The sequence below is a fragment of the Quercus suber genome, unplaced genomic scaffold, assembly GCF_002906115.3.
Source record: "Quercus suber isolate HL8 unplaced genomic scaffold, Cork oak 2.0 scaffold_99, whole genome shotgun sequence".
NCBI lineage: Eukaryota > Viridiplantae > Streptophyta > Magnoliopsida > Fagales > Fagaceae > Quercus > Quercus suber.
Genome location: NW_027069564.1, coordinates 772,691 through 788,462, shown reverse-complemented (window position 1 = coordinate 788,462; position 15,772 = coordinate 772,691).

Here is a 15,772-nt window from a genome sequence, read left to right as displayed (position 1 = left end):
AAAAAAAAAAAAAAACCAAAAAAAAAAAAAAAAAAAAAAAAAAAAACCTAGCAATCTAGCAAATCCAACACCACAGTCAACTTGGTAAAACATCAAATCATAGCCTCACCAAACTACCACCTCCAACACCACTACCGTTGTTATCCACCGCCCAAAATCACAGATCTGGAAGCAAAATCAAAGAAACAAAAAAAAACGAAATTGTGAGAAGAGGAAGCATTCAACTCACGAGATTAGAGTAGTGGCAAGTAGCAAAACAACCTGATTGACGACATCAGCTGAGATCAAAGCATCAGAGAGAGTTGTAGCAAGATCGGCAAGATTTGAGCGTGAGATTAGAAGTGAGCATGTTATTATTATCTTTCATGTCCCTCTTATTCTTTGATGAATAATCTATGTCTTTGTAGATTAATTTATTCATAACCAAAACATAGAAAAAGTAGTTGTAGTAATCTAATCTTGTGTTAACGAGCCCCAAGAAAATAGTGTGAGAAAGTTTTTCTTAAGAGGTGTTTGATCCGTTTTCTTTTATGTTATTTTTATTTTTATTTTATTAAAATGTGTTTTTTCTAACAGCAATGAGAGAGGTGGGTAACAACTGTCTAACTAAGGATACTTTTTAAACCACAGGTAGGCTTTGTTAAAACTGGCCAAACCACAGGTTGGTTTACTATAATTACCCCATAAAAAATTATGAAGATACAATAGTGCACAAGAACACTCTTAAGAAACCCAAATCCCAATTAAACCATAACACTCTCACAAAAGAAACAATAAGAATAGAAGCTGATTGACTCTCTTTTTCTCTATTTTCTTATGTAGCTATACCTATTAGGTTATTTGAATTCTTGATCTCTTTATGCCATACAACATAAACATAATATATGTATTTATATATGTCATAAGTTAGCAACACTAGGAATTATATTCATAGTTGTATTTGGTCATAATTGACCAACTTATAAGCAATGGGCCTTGTGGGCTTCAGTTGCAATTCAAGCCACAAATTGAACCCACATCAACAAATCTCCACCTTGGCTTGAATTAATCAAGCTACAAGAGCAATCTCCTACATCGCCTCCACCTTAGCCCTTAAGGGCTCACAAGCTGTAAACACCAAGTCCAAGTAGCTCTTGAACTTGTCTGTTGGAACTGGCTTTGTCAACATATTTGAGGCATTCTCTTCCACTTTTTGTGAGTAATCCTTAGCCACTAATCGTGCTTTGAATTTTTCACCTTCATTTTCTGATAATGGTTCTTTCTTGTTGTATACCCACTTGCTACCATTAGTCTTCTTTCCCTTGGACAATTTCACTGATTCCCAAGTCTTATTCTTCTATAGTGACCCCATCTTTCCTACATACCTATAAGACGATGGATCTCTATTGTTGGTTATGAGAGCAAAGCTAACTATGTATTCAAAGCCATTTCTCTATGGTGCTTTGTGAATCCGCTTCTCTTTACCTTTAACAATTGAATATGGCTTTTCTTTTTTTTGCTACGGATCAATATCATTATCATCACCCTTATCACTAGGTGAACTATTCTCGTCAAACTCCACCTCAATAGTTAATTTCTTCTGTGAATTATCATTACATGTTTCTACTTCATTCTGTTTCAACAAAAAGGCTTCATCAAATATGATATCTTTGCTGGTTACTGTTTTCTTTAAGATTGGATCCCAAAGCCAATAGCCTGTAACACCTTTTTCAAAACCAAGAAATATACATTTTCTTGACTTTAAATCCAATTTAAAATGCTCTCCACTCTGCATATGCATATAACCTGGACAACCAAAGATTTTTAGACTCGCATAATAAATTGGTCTACTTGACCAAACCTCTTCTAGAATCTTGAAATCAATGGCTGATGATGGAGATCTATTAATAACAAAGCTTGTTGTGTTAACTGTCTCTGGCCAGAACACCTTAGGCAACCCTGCATCCAATCTCATGCATCTAGCTTTTTCTTCTAAGGTTCTGTTCATTCTCTCTGCAACCATATTCTACTATGGAGTTCCTTTAACTGTGAAGTGACGAGTAATACCTTTTAATTCACAAAATCTTATGAACTCTTTATCTCTATACTCTAGTCCATTATCTGTTCTAAGGTATTTTATTTGCCAGTCTATTTCTCAACCTATGCTTTCCACTTTTTAAATATGTCAAACATATTAGACTTAGGCTTCATAAAATAAATCCATACCTTTCTAGAGTAGTCATCAATGAAACTGACGAACTATTGAGAACTATTATGAGAAAAAAAAACTGAGACTGAACCCAAAACATTTGAATGAATGTAGTCAAGAACACCTTTACTTGTATGAGAGCCTATCTTGAAACTAACTCTAAACTGTTTCCAATGCACACAATACTTGCAAAAGTCCAGCTTGCATGTCTTCACCCCCTTCAATAAAATTTTCTTGTGTAGCTCTAACATTCTATGTTCACCAATATGACCAAGTCGCATATGCCATAATTTTGTGTTGTCAATGTTGGACTCTACCGGAGTGGTGACTGCAACTCTTCCTATAACTGTGTTTCCAATCAATTTGTAAATTGGTTTACTTTCTATCCCTTCATCACCATCAAAGCACATTTGGTAATCTTCATGATTCCACCCTTTGATGGTTATCAATAGCCCAAATCATTCAACACTTCCAAAGAAATTAAATTCTTCCTAAGATCTGGAACATGTCTAACATTACTAAGAACTCTTACAACTCCTTCAAACATCTTGATCACATATAGCATCATTACCCATTTGGACCATACCCTTGTTGTAAGGCTTATACATGTCAAACCAATCTTTCTTTGGAGTCATATGATATAAGCATGCTAAATCTAAAACCCAAGATTCCAATAAAATATTGTTACCTGATGAGACTGAAAGTAAATCTGCACCAACTTCACTGTCATCTAATGTTTCTTTAGCAACACTAGCTAATTTTAGGGGCTTTTTTCATTCCTTTTCTCCTCTAAATGCTCTTTTAACTCTTTATACTAATTCTTGTAGTGCCCTTTCTTATGACAATAAAAGTACTCTACATCATTCTTTGTATGTGATCTAAACTGAGATCTGTTCCTATTGGATCTTGACTCACTTCTACCCTGATTGCTCAACTCTGACTTTACAATAAGTCCATCAACCATAGAACCATCACCATCTTGCTTCATCTTTACATGTGACAGGAGAGCACTAGTCACCTCATTAAGTACTACATTCTCTTTTTTGTACATCAATGTAGTCACTAGATGATCAAAAGGTGTAAGGAGCGTTGCTAATAAGAGTAGCGCTTTATTTTCATCCTCATAATTCATCCCAAAACTTGACAATTGGGTGTTCAACATGTTAAACGTGTTGGAATGTTCCAATAGATTTGAGTCCTTCATATGCAAACTATATCGTTGCTTTTTCACATACAAATTGTTCGTCAGATTCTTTCTCATATTAAGACCTTCTAGTTTTTCCCAAACTTCCTTTGCGGTCTTTGCTTCTAGGATGTTGTGAATGACCTCATCACCTAGGTTGAGATGAATAGCGCTAGCTACTTTCTCATCCATCTCTGCCCATTCTTCATCCTTCAACTTTTACAGTTTCTTCTCCTTCCTAAGCAAGGACTTATGAACTCCTTGTTGAATTGGGAGATCCTTCATCCACCTTTGCCAAAGAGAAAAATTTTCCTTACCACAAAATTTCTCTACGTCATACTTTGTGCTTGACATCTTTACTATATTTGAAAGATTGAATCCTAACCTTAGTTTGATACCACTTACTGTGCAAACTAACACCCCAAGACTCAAATCAATAACCTCTATGGCGATGACAAAGAAATTTCGCTATAAAACTTATGGAGATACAATAGTGCACAAGAACACTCTTAAGAAACTCAAATCCCAATTACACCCTAACACTCTCTCATAAAAGAAACAATAAAACTAGAAGCTGACTACCTCTCCTTTTTTTTCTATTTTCTTTTGCTACTATACCTACTATGTTATTAGAATTCTTGATCTCTATATGCCATACAAAACAAACATAATATATATGTGTATATATATATATGTCAATAGGTCAGCAACACTAGGAATTATATTCCTAGTTATAGAAGGTCATTACTTGACCGACTTATAAGCAATGGGCTTTGTGGGCTTCAGTGACAATTCAAGCCACAAATTGAACCCACGTCAACACTTAATCCACTACTCACAATCTGCCAAGTAGGATAATTGTGATAATTGTGACAAAGTGCATGATATTGTTGCCAAAAATGCCTATACATGTCATAAGAGATCGTCATTTGGCAAGCTATTTGTGCTCCTATTTTCAAGCGATCCAAATGATACCAAACTTTTGTAACAATAACATTCAAGACTAGTCTAGAAGCAACCAACTTTGCAGCCCATAATGTACCATGGCCCTGCCCACCCTATATGGACCATTTGGCTTGCTCAGAATTCCTTCATTTTTTAGAAATGAACTCACTCCCTTGTAAACAGATGAAGTCCTTCATGAGCATCACAGCTGCCAAATTCTCGGTCAGGTTTGCATAATACCCAAGGTGAAAATGGCCAAATACCACCATTTTCAGAAATTTGTAGCAACTAAGCACTATTTCGGAACTAAATGGAAATCTACTACTTTTTATGTACTCGAGCTCACTAAACTTGAGTTCTAAACGGTACTCAAGTTTAGTAAACTTGAGTTCCTAGTTTCATTCCACCGTGGCACTGCTGACTTGGAATTTGTGCAATTAAAAAAAATAATGTGGTACTCAAGCTTGGTAAACTCGAGTTCCATGCAACACAATACTCGAGCATACCATGATCAAGTTCTTTGTAAATGAAATATTCGTTATTTTTTTTCGACGGTACTTGAGCTCACTAAGCTCAAGTTCCTTGTAATAAAAAAAACTACTTATTTTTATGTTTTTATTTATTTAAATAGAAGCATTGTAAAATATAGAGATTTTAATTTCAAAATGTGAATTTTTAGGCCACTCATACCCCTTGTTCATTCATTTTTAACACACATCAGTTTCTTACTTCTCGGAAGCATCATGGTCAAATTGGTTAAAATATTGAGGTTACAATGAGAAATTAAAACAACATGTAAAAGAAAAATCTCACTTCATTTTTAGCCATGGGCACACTGAAAGAAGTTTAAGCTACATATTATTACTTTATCAATCCTGTTTGAAATTACCGTATGGTCAAATGATTGATAAGTATTGCAGAAAGAGTGGACCACTCAGATATAAAGAAGAACTTAAGCTTTACCACATCTGGATATATAAGTTCTTGACTTGTAGTGTTTCTAAGAGGAATGTGAAACATTTTTTTATGTATATCTAAATGTTTGGCTGATGATGTGAAAGTCGCTTTGGCAACTCTTTTTTTTTTTGGCGAGTTGTAACACCCTATGTTTAGATATTCTTCACTGTTTTCTCATAAAACACCTCTTTGAAATTGTGTTTCCTAAATTTAAAAGCCAAATCTATATGTTTTTTCATGTTTAAATTTCACAATAATCGAATCTATTTTTTTGCATTAATAAAATTTATTTCTACACTAATATAATTTTCTGCACATCATGTTTACTGTATATTCAAATATACTTACTGCATTCATAAAATCTGTTTTCTGCTTTAATTAAAACTGTTATTGTTTTCTCATAAAAATTGTTCACTGTTTTCTGCATAAACTATTTCTAGCATTCTGCATAAAATTATTTTCTGTTCAGCATTATTTAAAAAATTGTTTACTCTCTTTTCTACATAAATTATTTTATGTTCTCTATTTAAAAAATTGTTCACTATTTTCTCATAAAACACCTCCTGAAATTGTGTTCTCTAAATTTAAAAGTCAAATCTGTATGCTTTTTCATGTTTAAATTTCACAATAATCGAATATGTTTTTCTGCATTGATAAAATCTGTTTCTACATTAATAAAATTTGCTCTCTACACATCATGTTTGCTGTATATTCGAATTTGCTTACTACATTCATAAAATCTATTTTTTGCATTAATTAAAACTGTTTGTTGTTTTCTCATAAAAATTGTTCACTATTTTCTGCATAAACTATGTTTAGCATTGTTGTGGTTGTTGCATTTAAATGGTTTTTGTGTTTTTTTAAATAGGTAATTATTATGCCTTTTTTGGATGAATCATATAGTCCTAAGGTTGTATGTAAACATGTAGTGAATAGTGAATAATTTATGTAGAAAAAATAATGAACAATTTTTATGAGAAAATAGTGAATAGTTTTAATTAATGCAGAAAACATATTTTATGAATGCAGTAAGCAAATTTAAATATACAGTAAACATGATATAGCACCAACTATGGCATGAGTAGTTTTTTGAAGACACATCACCAGCTCGCTGCTGTAGCACCAACTGTAGTCATATGAACTACATGCACCAACAGATGCCACTGTTTCACACGTGCTGCTCAACATCTCGGCATTGTTTCACACACTGTCCAGTCATATCATCCACATTCACATGAATACTAAAATATATGAATAATCGTACCCTGGTGCCAGGGACATAGCACTGTGTCAATTAAATATGATGCTCTATTCAAGAACACTGCAACTACTGCCCACATCTTCAAATCTCATTGTGACATTGGGAACATTTAAAATCATGTTCATGTAGTGTTTTTCCAGCCTGTATTGACATGACAAGTCCTAATAACTAAAATTATAATGCTTGGAACATGAAATGAGGTTATAAATGCACCATAATAATGATCTTATTTCTACCCCACTAACTTCGTAGATTGACTAAGCTATGAATCGCAATGCCTGGACATCAAATCATACAATGCGAAACATGTTTAGATCTACTTCAACAAATGGATTATCACAAGTTCCAGCAGATCAACAACTACAGAGATACACAGACCACTATGGAGAGAAATGGGTTAGAAAGAAGAGAGATTTCCTTAATATGCCAATATACACATACGAGAGTTTTGGAAGCGTCAAGCACATCATGGTCAGCAAACCTACAAAACTAAGTATAGATACCACCATAATAGAGTTCACTGTAATAGAACCACCATGGTCAACCCTATACGAGAAGAGGTGTGAGTTAGAGGTGTATTGTCAATGGCATGAGTTACAAGTTCCTATGGCATGCTCAGCTAAGTTACCTAGAGATGAACTTGACAACATACTTGCTCATCTTGAACAAGAGAACAATCAAATGCAAAGGTGATTAGACCATTTTCATGCAATCCAAAAAGCTAGGAAGCATCTAAAGGGAAAGGTGCAAGAGCGAGCTATTAAGTCTATTAATTAAGTTACTGTGTTAAATGATGAAAGAGATATTTTAGACTTCTCAAATTCAAGCAATGATGATTTCCAAAAATTTCTACCAACGAACATTAGAATGTTGTTGTTAATGTCTATGCAATATTAAAATTTCTACCAACGAACATTAGAACATTAAAATTTCTACCAACGAACATTACATGTTCTATGCAATACAGAATGTTGTTGTTAATGTCTGACAACTGATGATTATGTCCATTCAACTTTTGCAAATCTAAAGATTAACTGTTCATTAGTTTTAGCTAAGTTTATATGAAATCACTTGCTCATTTTTCCCCTGCGGTTCTTTCTTGCTACATGTGATTCTTGTGCTTTGGTTGGACAATGTCCTCTACTTTGTAATTTAGGAAACACCTTAGGAAGTGAAATGCCTTCAGTTAGATATGTTGATGTTCCAATATTCTGTTTGTGTAATTTGAAATGTTACACACAACATTTATCACCCAAATTAGATTTATTGTACATTACTTGTAGCAAGATTTAATAGATTCAATACATACAAACTCATCCAAACCACACAAACCAACCACTCTTTCACAAAAAAACCATATGGCTCCTAAAATAAGGACTCGCCACATGAATACACAGATATGCAACCCTTTGCAATGCATCATTTTCAACGATGCAGAGCATTCCTAGAAAGTTTATTCATCAATTTTTGGGATAAGCTGTGTCTACCATTAGCTCCCATAATCAAACGTATATGACCACGATGTTTGCTCGAACAGTCAAGTAAATATGTATTCAAAATCTGTAGCATAACAGTAATTGGCTACGTTTACAAAAGATATTTCAATGTTTCAGGCTATGGGGCTGCTTAATTTGTAAGAGTGATGGTTCTGAGAGCAAAGTGATGCTTTTAATGTACATATTTATGAAATGTGATTGTTTGACACCTCAGTTGCAAGGTTCAAGATGGCTTTACCATGTGCTATTACTTCTAACCAGTAGTCACGGATTATGGGAAGAGTGTTTTGACTAGCATCCTTGAAAATGACCAAAGATAATAAATAGCTCAGCACTGTTAAGCCCTGACTAGAAGTACCCATGTGCTATTACTTCTTGTTTATTCAATCATTTTGTTGGCTTTATTTTGTGCCAAATTTACTGGTAATTCAGCATTTAGAAACCCTGTATTTAGGTGGGAATTATGTAAGGGTAGTGTGTGAGAGAGTGTGAAGAAAAGCTCAAGAGTGTGCACTCAAGAAGGGCCTGGCGATTGGATCTTGCGACTAGCAAGTTGCCAAAGGTGGCACACGTGTGAAGCATGTAGGAGAACTGAAGAGTCACGCTAGTTGTTGCACTATAGGACAAAACTTCTAGTCTGGTCAAGCCGTTAGCTCGTGACTCATTCTAATTGCGAGTTCGAGTCGCCAGAACACCCTGTTTGTTATAAAACTGACTCTTCACATTCCATTCACACCCCCACTATAAATACCCTTATACCCATGTATTTAGAGAGCTTTTAGAGAGAATTTTGAGAGAGAAACCCTAGAGAAAAACGAGATTGGCTTATCCATAATTTTCATTCTTTGATTCTCCAAATTTCTCTACTCTCACCCTCTCCATTGTTATATCCTGGAGAGGTACTTTAACCAAATCCTTATCTCACCATACTCATATCTATGAGAAGGCTTTTTGGTGCTAGGGAAGCAGTTAAGAAGGGACCAATTCATTTTGGTTGATGCAATAGGCGATTGCAGGATCTGGTAAGTTAGAGAAGACAAGGTTCGTCGTAACCCTATTGAAGCAAGAAGCTTGGAGGGCTTAGGTGCACTGGGTAGATTAGGCTTGGAAGGTCTTCTGTTATTCATGTATCCCAACTATATTCTCTAGTGGATTATTGACCGCTTAGAAGGCGGCGGAGAGGTTTTTCGCCGAGGACTTTAGTTTCCTCTTTGATAACACATCACTGTGTTGTCTTTGTGTTTGTATATCTTTTCCCTTAATATTTGCCTTTTAATTACTGCTGTGGTTGTGATTAATTTTGGTTTAGATTGTTTTACCAACTCTGTTTTATCTTATTTTCATATTTCGTATATATATTGTTTGATTATAAGCTTGTGTTGGTAATTTGTAAATTGGGGATCTAAATGTTCATAGGTGTTTTACACACTATTTGAACATTCACTTCTAACCAGTAGTCACAAATTATGGGAAGAGTTTTTTTACTAGCATCCTTGAAAATGACCAAAGATAATAAATAGTTTTACATGTGCTGCTCAACAGCTCGGCACTGTTGAGCTTTGACTAGAAGTACCCATCCACACTCATATGAATACACAATATGCAACCCTTTGTAATGCACTGTTTTTAAGGATGCAGAGCATCCCTGGAAAGTTTATGCATCAATTTTAGGGGTGAGTTGTCCTCCATTGCTACATTGATGTTCGCAGTGCTACATGTGCTGCTCAACGATTTGGTATGTTCTTTGATTTTCCATTTAGTTTACACGATTTTGTTCATTCAATGATTTCGAATTTTTCAACAAATTTGGATGATCAATCATTAGAACACAGTTTTCCATTTAATTTTCACGATTTTGTACATTTAACGAATTCAAACTTTTCCACAAATTCAGACTATCTGTACATCTAATTTACACAAATTTTTCTGTACTTTCAATATTTTATACATTCAACGAATAAATTTTGTTTTTTACAAATTTGAATGATCTGTACATCTATTGTACACAATTTTCTCTTGAATTTTCACGATTTTGTACTTTCAACAAAATCAAATTTCTCAAAAAGTTCGGAATATTTGTACATCTAATGTACACAACTTTCCATTGAATTTTCACGATTTGGTATGTTCAACAATTTCGATTTTCCATTAAGGTTTTTCAATTTTGTACATTCAACAATTTCAAAATTTTCATCAAATCAGGATGATAAGTACATTAGTAAACAGTTTTAAATTGAATTTTCATGATTTTGTACATTTGATGACTTCAAATTTGGAAACAAATTTGGACGATCTGTACATCTAATGTAATTAATTTTCCATTGAGTTTACTCAATTTGGTATGTTCTTTGATTTTTATTTGAATTTTCATGATTTTACACACTCAACAAATTCAAATTTTTCAACAAATTTGTACTATCAGTACATCTAATGAACACAATTTTTTCTTGAGTTTTCACAGTTTTGTACATTCAACAAATTCAAAATTTTAAACAAATTCATACGATCTATACATCTAATGTACATACTTTTCCATTGAATTTTCATTATTTTGTACTTTCAACAAAGTCAAATTTCTCAACAAGTCTAGACTATCCACCTTCACGATTTGGTACGTTCATTGATTTTCCATTGATTTTTCCCAAATTTCTACATTCAACTAATTTGAACTTTTTTTACAAATTTGAATTATTCGAGGCATTTATCATTAGGTGATTTATACAAATTATTCATTTTTCTTTTTCCATTATTCATATGGTTACATATTTTTTTTTTTTTAAAAACACAAAAACCATTTAAGTGCAACAACCGTGCCAATGATAAAAATAGTTTATGCAGAAGACAGTAAAAAATTTTTATGAGAAAACAATGAATAGTTTTAATTAATGCAAAAAAATTTTTTTATGAATGCAGTAAGCAAATTTGAATATACAGTAAACGTGATGTGCAGAGAGCAAATTTTATTAATGTAGAAATATATTTTATCAATGCAGAAAAATAGATTCGATTATTGTGAAATTTAAATATGAAAAAGCATTTAGATTTTGCTTTTAAATTTAGAAAACACAATTTCACTAGGTGTTTTATGAGAAAATAGTGAACAATTTTTTAAATAGTAAACAGAAAATAATTAATGCAGAAAAGCAAGTGAACAATTTTTTACATAATGCTGAACAGAAAATAATTTTATGCAGAATGCTAGAAATAGTTTATGTAGAAAATAGTGAACAATTTTTATAAGAAAAAAATGAACAGTTTTAATTAATGTAGAAAACAGATTTTATGGACGCAATAAGTAGTTTCGAATATACAGTAAACATAATGTCCAAAAAGCAAATTTTATTAATGTAGAAACATATTTTATCAATGTAGAAAAATAGATTTGATTATTGTGAAATTCAAACATGAAAAAGCATACAGATTTGGCTTTTAAATTTAGAGAACACAATTTCAGGAGGTGTTTTATGAGAAAACAGTGAACTATATCTAAACATGGGGTGCTACAACTAGCCAAAAAAGAGAGTTGCCAAAGCGACTTTCACATCATCAGCCAAACATTTAGATATACATAAAAAAAAATGTTTCACATTCCTCTTAGAAACATTGCAAGTCAAGAACTTACATATCTATATGTGGTAAAGCTTAAATTCTTTATATCCGAGTGGTCCACTCTTTCTGCAATACTTATCAATTATTTGACTACACGGTAATTCCGAACAGGATTGATAAAGTAACAATATGTAGCTTAAACTTCTTTCGGTGTGTCCATGGCTAAAAATGGAGTGAGATTTTTCTATTACATGTTGTTTTAATTTCTCATTGTAACCCCAATAGTAAGAAATTGATGAGTGTGTTAAAAATGAATGAACAAGGGGTATGAGTGGCCTAAAAATTCATATTTTGAAATTAAAATCTCTATATTTTACAATGCTTCTATTTAAATAAATAAAAACATAAAAATAATTATTTTTTTTATTACAAAGAACTAGAGCCTGGTATGCTCAAGTATTGTGTTGCATGGAACTCGAGTTTACCAAGCTCGAGTACCACATTATTTTTTTTTAATTGCACAAATTCCAGGCTAGCAACGCCACGGTGGAATGAAACTAGGAACTCGAGTTTAATAAACTCGAGTACTACTTAGAACTCGAGTTTAGTGAGCTCGAGTGCATAAAAAGTGGTAGATTTCCATTTAGTTCAGAAATAGTGCTTAATTGCTACAAATTTCTGAAGATGGTGGTATTTGGCCATTTTCACCTATTACCCAAACCCCACCGTATTGTTTAATTTATTTTTTATTTTTTTAAAAGGAAGAGTTTCTTCTTATATAACTATACTAGGTCATATTTCTATTAGAATACCATTTATGTATTAATTCTTTTATTTATTTATATATATATATATATATATATAAAGCATTTATGTATTAAACCGGTACTGTACAAATGAAAGATATGCGCAATGAGTCATGATCTCTCTCAAAATGTGGACCTCCAAACCTCGTCAGAGTATGGACAGCTTAGTAGGACACGGTCTATTGTCTCCAACCCAACCTCACAGCATTCACACCCAACATCAAACAAAAATTTTCTTCTAGTTAGATTAGCTTTAGTAGGCAGTATATCTCTACAAGCTAATGGACCACAGAGTGATAACATGTTTCTCTATAGGAGTTTTTAAAATTAGGGTAAAACTTAAGTACAATTCAATAAGTGAAGAACCTAGTGTATTGGATCTAAGGAATTATATCTTTTTTTTTCCTTAAATTTTTTTTTCTTTGTTTTATAATTTGATAATTATAACGAGGAGGGGGATTTGAACCATGGATCTCATGGACACACTAAGAGGTTCTAACCAATTGAGTTATAAGGCTCTTGGCAATTTCATTCTTAAAATTAAATTAAGGTTGGAGTTTGAAAATTGATTAAATTTTCTCTATAGTACATGGAAATTTCTATTAGATACATCTGGCCTTTCCAACATTTAAACAAAAACTGAATAAATAAAAAAATCAACAAAGACTTTTGTATCAAACTCCATCTACAATTATAAGGATCATCATACCTCCTTCCTTCATTAAGAGCACTAACATTGTTGTTGTAAATACCTCCCAATTGCTATTTTACCACCAAAACCTCAAAAAGTATACTCCATCCTAGTATGGGTTTCCATAATATTTTACAACCTGTGAATAGTTGGTTGTTATATATAGAATTAACTATTCACTTGGTTGTAAAACAAATAATATTATTTTAATTAAAAATATCTGATGTTCTCTCTCTTCATTCAACCACAACGCCACTCTCCTCCCTCTCTCAACCAAGCTGCTCAATCGGTCTCTGCCCCTCTACCTTTCTTTTTTTTTCTCCTCACGCTTCACCGTGTTGCTTTCTCCCAAACCGAGGATGGTCATCTCGCCTCTCTTTCCCATCTCGGCTGTCTCACTCGGTGGCGAAGCTTAAAGGCAACAGCAAAGCTTGAAGATGACAACGGCGATGGCAGAGCTTAAAGGCGATGGTGGTGGTGCCAGATCTTGAAGGTGATAAAGGCAATGGCAGAGCTTGAAGGTGACGACGACGATGGTAGATCTTGAAGGTGACGGCGGTGATGGCAAAGTCTGAAGGTGACATTTTGCTTGCCTAGGTTTGTTGCCATGGATCATTGCTTTTACTTGCTTGCCGTGGGTTGTGGCTTTTGATCGCCATAGTTTGCCACCATGGGTTGAATTAGTGTTGAGGCTTGGGTTTAAATGGGTTGTGGGTCTGAATAGGTTGTGGTTCTTGGGTTGGTTTCAAAGTTTCAGTGGTGTGGGGTGTTGTTCAATGGTGGGTATAAATATCTATGATTATGGGTTGCTGTTAGTGGTCGCAGGTTATAGGTATTTAGTTGTAGTTTGTTCTATGGGTTGGGATTTGGATTTGGGATTTCAATTTGGTGTTACAATGGTGTGTTTGGGGTTTTGGTTTGTTATTTTATTAGTGTTTTAGAGGTGGTAGTCATGGTGTTGTTGTTGTTGCTATTTGGTGTTTCTAGGTGGTTGGATTGGTGGTGCTAATGTGAGTTTGGTTCTTTAGAGCATTCACAGCAGTGAAGGCAAAATTTTAGTTATTTAGCTACGCAAAAAATCACTTTATCTATTATACCTACATACGTACTGCAGCAGTGAATCTATTTTAGCTTTTAACATAATAAAATAATATAAACATTACAATAAAATAATATAACCACTACAATAAAATAATATATCACTCCAAAAAAAAAAAAAAATCAACAGCACCACCCACAACCCACTCTACCATCAGCCACAGCCACAGCCACAGTCACAACCACCACCATAAAAAAAAAAAAAAAAAAAAAAAACCCACCACGAGCAAGCACTCCGATCACCAGCATAGCACAGCACAATCATCCACCATCCACCACCACCCATGCCGATTCCAACGCGTTCTTGTTCTCATTGTGCCTGCCCACCCACCCATTAAAACCAGGTTGCCTTCACAGCTTGCCAACTGAGAAAACAATGGTAACCCATCTGGGTACTTGGGAACCAGGTCGACTCGGCGATTGGGCTTAAGGAGATCGGCGATGGGGCTTGGGGTGGGTCGGCGGAACAAATCAGTGATGAGGGAGCTAGCCGGTGAGCTGAGGGATGAGGGAGATGAGTGGACGGCGAGCTAGAGAGAAAAAAAAATTTGAGGAAGAGAGAAGAAAGAATAGAAGCCAGAGAGAGAGAAAGAAAATAGGAAAGGATTATTTAATGAGAGAGGAGAGAGAAGTCTAATAAAAAATTACTTTTTTTTTTTTGTTTTAGATGTGAGCTACAACGCACATCTAAAGACTGTGTACTGTAACTGTGGAGCTAAGGGAGATGCTACATGTACAACATTTTTACAATAAATCACAGGTGGTTAGTTGTTATTGGTTCAAATTTGAAACTAACACAAAGATTACTTTTTTACTCCAACAATAACAACTAATAACAACCTGCCACTTAGGATTTGTTGTAAAAATGTTGTAGATATATCATTTCTCTTTGGTAAAACCTAGATACAATTACTATTCATTAGGCACCCTTTTTAAAATTTAGCCTTGTTTAGTCACTTAATGGAGCAAACGTGCGTTAACAGTTAACATCTTTCCTTCTTTTTTCTTTTACTTTTTTTTTCTTTTTTTTGGCCTTCTCCTTCAGATGTGTGAAAACCAGAGTTCATGACCCAGATTTTGAAGACCAACGTCCCTCTTCTCACACTCTCAGACCTCTAGATTTTGAAGGAATCAAGATTTCAAAAGGAGGAAAGGGCTAGCTCGTGTGTTTCGCGTTATCAATTGAACGATTTGTTGGATGCCAGTCTCTATTTCTTTCTTTATTCCTCTCTTTTTTGATCTCTCTTGATAGTTTTTTTTTCCCGATCTAACCTTTAAATAGTCAGAAAGTCGATGGGGTTGCTGGCTTTTGATCTCAAAGATTTGAACTTTGGTTTCCAATTTGAATGGCTGGTAGGGCTCAGTAGGTGCCTGGCTTTGGTGGCTGACAAAGATACTGATCTTAATTCCATATTGGAGTGTGGATTCTAAATAATTACTACATGGGTTAATGATAATTTTTCCAAGAAAAAAGAAGGAGAGTCTTAACTGAAAAGGGTTTCTTTTCCCATCCCTTTTTCATCTTCAAAACCTTGAAACAGAGGTCACTTTCATCTATGACTTTTCCTTTTGTTTTCTCCTAAAGGCGCGTTTTAGGT